The sequence below is a fragment of the Cyprinodon variegatus genome, unplaced genomic scaffold (genome assembly GCF_000732505.1).
Source record: "Cyprinodon variegatus isolate N-32 unplaced genomic scaffold, C_variegatus-1.0 Scaffold18, whole genome shotgun sequence".
Taxonomy (NCBI): domain Eukaryota; kingdom Metazoa; phylum Chordata; class Actinopteri; order Cyprinodontiformes; family Cyprinodontidae; genus Cyprinodon; species Cyprinodon variegatus.
This window is the reverse complement of record NW_015150471.1, coordinates 795,193-803,788: the sequence shown is the minus strand read 5'-3', so window position 1 is coordinate 803,788 and position 8,596 is coordinate 795,193. Positions and strand designations below refer to the sequence as shown.

At 37.2% G+C, this 8,596-nt stretch overlaps 1 protein-coding gene across 2 annotated transcripts in view; it reads right to left on the bottom strand.

Annotated features, from left to right (window-relative positions):
- Nucleotides 1-8,596, bottom strand: part of lzts2 (leucine zipper, putative tumor suppressor 2) — a 48,950-nt gene that overhangs the window by 20,468 nt on the left and 19,886 nt on the right. For both annotated transcript variants that reach the window (XM_015388185.1, XM_015388205.1), the window contains exon 2: nt 1,492-1,618. The gene's annotated coding sequence lies outside the window, so the exon portion shown is untranslated. The remainder of the gene's footprint in view (nt 1-1,491; nt 1,619-8,596) is intronic.

Here is an 8,596-nt window from a genome sequence, read left to right as displayed (position 1 = left end):
CTTAATGTAGTTGCGCTTTGCTTTATGTAGTTGCGATTTCCTTAATGTAGTTGCGCTTTTAGATTTGTATTTGCAGTTTGCACTTCAGGGCCACCGTAGTTTTGACCCCACCTACTGACTACAAAGTCGGGTCTTGCCTGGGCTTTTTAATCAACACCAATAGGATACACCTGTTTCGCAAAGCCAGTCTTAATTTATCCTACACTTGGTTGTTTATATTATTTTAAGTGAATTTAACCTTCAAAGTTTACCAAAATGTAAAAAAAAATGTCATTCAAACTGCACTTACTTTTTACTTATACTTTTCACTACATTACTTGAGTACATCTATTTTTACAGTAATTCTTATACTTAAGTACAAGCCATTCCAGATACTTTAAGACTTTTACTCAAGTAACATTTCAGTCAGTGACTCGGACTTTTACCAAAGTCATATTTTGGAGAGGTACTTATACTTTTACTTGACTCCGGGATTTCAGTACTTTATACAACACTGGATGGGGGGGGACTACATCTGTAAGGTATTGTATGTAAATTACCAAAACGGTAACTTGCCCTATAAAGGGTTAAACCTTCTCCTGACTTGTAGTTTTGCACAATAAGATTCTGACTCAACGAACCCTCTTCTTAAACAGCATCATCTGAAGCAACAAGTGTCAGGAATCCAACTTAGTAAACATGATTCTCTATGTCCTAATATCGCTGCCTTTCAAAGGGTTTGTATACTTTTGAGCATCACTGTGGTACAATTTGAAAAGCTAAATTTTTAAGAACTCTGGTTGTAGTTCCTTAGATCAGAAAGTCTGCTGTCTCAATCTCTTTTGCATGCAAAGCAGGTGATCATCCATCACAAGGCCTGATGCCATCTCTCTGCGGTCCGTCAGCCTGTTTCCATCCATATTTTCATAACAAGGGCTCCAATGTGGGACTAAAAACTGGCAGAAAGCTAGGCCATCCATCAGCATCCGCCCTGCCTCAGCATGGGGACATCATTCCCATTGGATGCTGCAGCTAAAACTGTCACAGACCGGCCAGACCTTTGGACCGCTTGTCTCCATAATGATCTACCAAGGCACAAAGCGCTACATGAATATCTCAGGATTAAAACAAGAGAGAAAAAGAAGCCTGTGTCATGGAGTGGTTCAACAGTCTCAGACCTAAATAAGAGAGATTGAAATAAGCTCTCATACTAATTCCAGTCATAAATCCACACACTAGCTGTACCCAGTTGGCAGGCACTCGATTTAACCACAGTTCTGATTTACTGTATAATGTGCCAAAGAGATTAGGGTTGCGCCTTGAGCTGTCGACTTACAGCAATACCCATCCTTGATTAAGATCTGTTCTGCTGCACTCACGCAGCAGAAAACTGCTAACGGCCACACAGGATGAATGCCGCACGTTAAAAGCAAGTCAATAAAATAAACTAGGGGCTGAGTTTTTCCATACTTTTTGAAGCTGAAGTCAAATTTGAACCAAAAGTCCTCTTACCTTTGAATAACGACCTGTTTTCAGCTTTTGATGGCCTTACAAGAGCGTCTACACGTCTGTTGAGTGTAGTAGTAACTCACAATGGTGAGAAACTTCATCTTTTTCTTTGCCTTGGTGTTCTCTCAGACTGTAGGGGCAAAAGAAACAAAAATATATTCAGTTTAGGCACAGCAATGAGGTAAACATCACTGTAGAGAGCTGGAAAACCTGAAATGTGACAACTGTGTTTATAGAAGTCAGCAAGACAGAGGAAAATCTGAGTCACAGTGGTGCAAGAAAAAAAAAAGCTTCATATGCAGGAAGGTTAAAACTGAGAGGGAAATTCCATGTCCACAGAAGTGAGACCACTGCTTAAACTGTAAAACCCTGTTCACAAAACAAGTGCCTCCTGTGTGAAGTCTAAATATTACCTACACTGTTCCAATGCAGCAGGATCCAGTATAAAGCTCCATTACCAGGTTGATCACCATAATATTAGAGATGAGTTCAATATTATCAATTCAGTTAAATTTAATTCAGTTTATTTCTATAGCTCCAATTCACAACACATGTCATCTCAAGGCATTTTACAGTTCACCAGATCATACAGTTAAATTGATTCAAAGTTTTCTATTTAAGAAAAACCAGTTGATTGCATCGACTCATTGACTGGAAGGCAATCGCTCACACTAAGCATGCTTGTAGCGACAGTGAAGAAGAAAAACTCCCTTTTAACAGGAAGAAACTTCCAGCAGAACCAGGCTCAGTGTGAGCACAATATTACCATCGCTCTAAACAAAAACAGCAGTGTCACAAATGTCTGGAAGTAATTTATTATAAACAAAAATTACATAAAGAAATGTAACATGTCACAGCAGGTGACATGCAGAAATGACAGTTCCTGTTTTACTTCAATGCGGAAGCATTACAAAGCCATTATCGTTAGTTAAACAGTTCAACTAAAACATATTTTCTTTATTCCAACTGTTTTTTTGTTTCTGCATTTTTTATTTTATTTTAATTTTTTTTCCTACTTGCTTTGATTCTGTTTTATCTTCCTGTATTTTAATCATGTAAAGCACTTTGCATTGTCTTTGTACTGAATTGTGCTATACAGATAACTTTGCCTTGCCTTGCCTTAGCAAGCATTACAAAATTCAATGAAATTCAGTGAAAAATTACACAAAGATTACAGCAAGCAATTTACCTTTCACTTACTCCAGTTAGTGGTGTCAGCACATTTTTATTTTAGCTTCTAAATCCACTGGGGATGTTTGCAACACCAGCGTGCCATTCTTCTCTATTCCTAACTTTCATCCAGTGGTACAAGGTCCTCGGTGGAGGAAGTGGCACTAAACGCAATGTGCGGAGGGACAGGTCATCCTGCCCTCTACCCCTGTAATGAAGGAGTAACAACATAAGGCAGGGGTCTCAAACTGGTTCCAGAAAGGGCCGAGTGGCTGCAGGTTTTCTTTCCAACCAAGCAATCGCACACCAGAGTCCAGTCATCAACTGAGTGCAATCTGAACATGATACGTTTTTTATTTGTCCAATACTGTCCACTAAATGCATTGCCATGTAACAGCCTTATTATTTAGCGTTTTGGTATTAATTTAAAGAATTGAAACTTCCTTTTTATGTCATTGTCCTTAAAAATTATTAATGGAATATCACTGAAACAATATCTTCAGAATAAGTTTTCTTCATTAGGTTCAAAATACAAGGCCAGAATTGACAAATAGTTATCCCATGGACCAATAAGCCGAAAATGTCCCTATTTTCACTACCCAATGTTAGTAAGTATACAACATCATGTTTTATTTATCTCTCAGAATAAGAAGATTGTATCTTGAAGATATTGTGGAATATTTTTACAGATTTAATTGAGAGATTAACTACACAAGGAGGGAAGAAGTTTCGGTTTAACTGTAAACGGTGCATAAAATCTGTTTCTGGTTAACTCAAAAAAGTGCATTTGACGACTTCATTGGCATTATATTTATATTTAATTCTATTTTTACCCTAATTTAAAGTTGTATAAATAATGTACATCTGCAAAAAAAAAAAACAAACAATTTAAAAACAGAGAAATAGACGTTCTTATAAGAGCCTTTATGTTCTACAGAAAAAAATAAAAACCGTAAAAAAAAGCAATTTCTCTGTTCAAAAACCACATGCATTATTAATCCCTATTCTGTTGTTTTGGGTTTAAAGCTGTGTCAGTGGAGTGAAACAGAATGAGGTAGATAGCATCTGGTTAGTGCGTTTTCTGTTTACCACTAGGATCAGGGATGTTTGCTAAAACTAACGTGACCAACCGCCAACAGGGGATAGTGTAACCTAAGACCATCAGCTCCTCCATCTGTGGCTGACGCACCACAAATGTACGTTAGAGACAGATGGAAGTGGTAAGGACAGCGTGTCTGCCCACATGTAGTGTGGTTCAACTGAACCAAGGGCTTTTTAGTGGCTTTCTGAAAGGTGCCCAACAATAAACAAAGAGCCCTGAAAAATAATACTATGAAGAGTTCGGTTTAATCCTTTACAACTGCTTTAAAAAGGAGAAACAGGTGTTTTCTCTTAGAGGGTCACACCCCTCACCTGCTTTTCCCAACAGATTGGGATAATCCTAATTAAAAGGAAAAGCCTAACAGCAGAGTTGAATGGGTTTCCTGCAGGACATTTACTAAATCCATTCACCAGAGCAGCAGCTTCAACATCAGAACCCTCAACTTTAATCAACATGGAGATGCAGCTTACTGTAAGAAAAGTCATTTAAAGGTAAACAAATACCTAGATCTATGCAAATCAACAGTTCTCACTAAATCACCCTTAGATTTTTTTCTGCACAGCCTCCAACTCCTGTTATAATGGAGGCTCATCCCATCCAGAACCAAAATGACCTCAACTCCACTCTGAATTTTTAGGTATTAAATTTCTGAAAATGTTAAATTATCCCCAAATAAAAACAAAACTAAATAGCAGTGCGAAGAAGAGTTTCACCAACCAAGCTCTAAATCAAAGGCTTGGGATACATGGACAGAATCTGTTATAAAATCTGTCTCTTCTCATCTAAAGGGGGCAGACTGAGGGAAATGGGGCACAGATTAGAGTTTAATCTGGAGGCAAAAGGTTTAACAGTGCTCTAGTGTGTCCGCTCTACCAAAGAACTGCAAATGGCACATTAGAAGGAAAAAACATGATGTAAAAATATATTAAAAGTTCTTGGAATCTATTCTAATTTCTGACCTAACAGTGCTGTAAAAAGTATTGTCTAGCTTAAATGTTTCTGTGTTTCCTTTTCTAAAGCTAAAAAATGGGATTAAACTAATCCCATTATTGGAAAAATACTGCTTGGATACATCAAGTAAAAATTTCATTTATGAGAAGGGAAATAGCAATTAAAACTAACCTTGACCTATATTTAAAAAAAATAATTATCCATGTTGGGATATCATGAAGAAACAACAAGCTACGGTCCAATTGAGATAAATCTTAAACAGATGAGAAATAATCCTTGTATTAATGGAAAAGGTTACAAAGATTTTCCTCTGACTATCGTTCTCCAGCAAACCACGTTATTTAAATAAGGACAAAACAGAATTGCTCTGCAGACACATTGAGCACATTAATATCTTATCCTGGAGGTCACAGAGAACCCAGAAAAACACTTTATGTACTGCAGGCCTCGCTTGGCTCATTGTGCATGATTCAACATAAAGAAATACTACATCTAGATCCTGCAACATCTGGCATTAAGAAAACTGCATTTCACATTTCTGAAGCATACTTTCTTTAGGATCAAATAGATAAAAAAAAAAAATCACATTAAGCTGGGCTAAAATATATATTTACCGTATGTAAACTAAGGCTAAGGAATTTATTGCACTTGCAATATAATAACATTTTTAACAAAACAATTTTCAAATCGCAGATGCCCTCAATTTGTGTCACATTAAATATAACTGGAGAAGGGCACCGACTTTCGCATTCCACACCATCTGGTCGCAGAAATACACTTAAAGTGGGTTTGGAGCCACACAGAATGGAAAATAGATCCTCCCCGCATTTAATTTATACACATCCTCATCCATTGTGTGCGTCTGTTACTGTTAAGTTGAATTTCATAACATAGGATTGATTTATGTAGTTTTAGTTCAGGTTAAAATCAGCTTATTGAACTCTTAATCTATATATTTTTTTTTTTGTTATAATCACTTTTTTTCTTACCAATGTTGATTTATCTATTAGCGCTTGAACAATTAATCAGATTAATCGTGACTAATCCATTATTAAAATAATCGTCAACTAATCTCCTGGTAATGGTGGCCATCCATTAATGATTAACTGGAGTATAGAGACTGACAGAGAAATCCACTTAAAGCAGTAATTATATCAAGATTGAAAAAAAAATATATATATAAACATTTTGCATTTAAGATAAATAAAAACATTTTCCCCTGTCAACATGCTCTATCCAGAAGTTTTAGATTCTCCTGGTTTAATTTTTATAAAAAATATTCTTTAAGGAACCTTAGACTATCCGATTATTAATCGATTAAATGAAAAAATAATCAATAGATTATCAATTTGGAAAATAATCCTTTGTTGCAGCCCTAGTATCTGTAGTATGCAAATTATTCTGGGGGGGACATCTCTGATTACATTCAAGACCCCTAGATGAATTAAAGAGAAATAATTTTCTCTTAACGCCATTAAAAAAAAGAATCTAGTTCTGAAAAGAGAATTCCGTATATATCATCTTTCATGTAGTACATATATTAATGTGAGTAATTTTATCTTTCATAAATATAAATTGCTTGTGAATTATGTCCACATGGGATGACCTGGTAGTGGTGGCCAATAATTGGTGACGGGTGGCCATGGTCACCCCTGGCCCCCCATCTAGCTCTGCCCCTGCAGATATAATTTATCAATTTGCTTGTGTATTTGCCTTATTATAGTATTTATAACTCTGAAGAATCACAAAATCCCTGAGTAGGATTCTTGGTCTTTTGGGCATCTGTTAGCCACTCCCTAGACCAACCTCCTTCTAATCAATGGGTAAATGACCAAATAAATATTACATTAATGAACTCAAATTGGAGCTAGAGACTGATGCAAATCCTTAAATTATTTGATTTTTGACATGAAAATAACCATTAGGGAACAATTCTACCAAAACTTTAATTTAAAAAGTGTTAGAATTTGAGAAGTAATGTACAGAAAGTAATAGGATGGCTTCTCATTTAACCCCCTATCCAAAAAGTGCGAGCCTGCAGCAGTAGGTTTATTATTTTTCAATATTCAGCACCGTGTCAGCTGTTCCACCTAAGTTAGCAAACTGAAAGAGAACATATGGGACCATAACACCCATGCAAAGGCTAGTTAGAAAACAGGGAAGTAGTTGAGCAAAAAAATACCACCATGCATAAGTCATTGAGAGAACATTCTTTAAATATACACATGCAGGACATTATAACAGTGTGAAAATCATTGTAGATTCTACTACTACACAAATACTTGTTTGAAAGAGTATGGACTGGGCAGAGGGTGGGAAAACCGGCATGCCTGATGGTCCACATGGAAAACATTACATTCCATCTTAAATGGCTCATAATCCTCGCATTTTCCACAGACATCCTCATTTAGCACCACTCAAGCCAAACCTCAAACATCCAACAGCAATCTCAGACGCTTAAAAACTAGTTCTCTGTTCAGACTGACCTGCAGGTGGTGATGTCCATGAATTTGTTTCTTTTTAATGGTGTCAATATGGCAATAAAATTGATAAAATTTTCTATATAGTTTATTTTATCCATACATAAATTCCTTAAAGAAAATAAACACCTAGCAGCCATTCAAAATGGCCCTTCCGAGTCAAACGCCAGCAGAATTGCAGCCCACTTCCCTGCAGCTCCCAGCAAAATCCCCTCCAACTTCCAGCCACTGGCCTTTTCCTGGGCGTGCATATTTTTTACTCTGACTCCACCCTTTCACTGAATTAAAGGGTCTGACCAGAAGGCAATGCTTCTCTTTAGATCTTTATGAGCATTTTAGTACAAAGATTGATGTTTAAAAAGGAATTGTAGAGGATCAGCCAATGACCCATCAAGGAAAATGGGGACTTTTTGAATTGCTACTACTGTAATCAGGTGAGTTTTTTAATAAATCTGAAGTGATTATTAAACAGTAAGAAAAAACAAACTTTATCGCTGCCTATTCTGGGAAGAGTCTAGCCAAGCACACATTGGATTATTGAGGGTTCCTCCCATCAGAGCTCCCACATAGAACCAAATGCTCCCCACGCTCATTACTTCACATCTACGTCCCGCCTGCCTACGTACGTTCTTATGCAACACTGTGACGCAGCTACCGTGCTTCCCACCACCCACCTGGCTTCTGATTCACACCACCAAAACCACCTCTTCACCTTTCACTCAACCATCCACCCACCAACTGCCCAGTCTCTCCATTCAAAGAAAACACTCACTCTACTGTTAGAGGCGTAAATCTGTTGGTACCTCCTTATGTACAGTCCTCTTTCATTTGTTTTTTTGTTAATAAACTTGTTGAATAAAGTGGAGCTAGATGTTGTCATATTTCCTCTCAGCTGGAGAAGAATCAGGCCAGCATTCACACTGACACAGAGGAGAAATGTATTTAAAAATATCCAAAACAACCAACCTCAGGGAGGATTCGTCCCACTTACATGATAAAAGTCCAGTTGAACACCCTGTTCCCCGCTGTTAGGAGAGACTAAATATAAAGAAGAGTGGTGGTACATGCCATTTTAAAAATTCTTTTAAGGGCTTTTTTTTTTTTTAAACGACCTAAGGCAATTTGGAAAAACCCAGTCAAGATGAGAAGTGAGTGAAAAGTAATGCAACACTGCTGAGAGAAATAAAGTGTAGAGAATCCCAAAGGAATGAAGGTATGGATTAAAATGTTAGTTTTACTGACTTCTTTGGGATTGCATCATACCTGCAGCAGAAAATAGCTGGAGTGAACAGGACCGACCCTATTACATGTACAACACCGCCCCCACACACACACACCTGTTGCTGTGCACTGTTGGTAAGCTGGCTAACAGAAGGCTTCTGCACTTTCCCTTAAAAGAAAAACA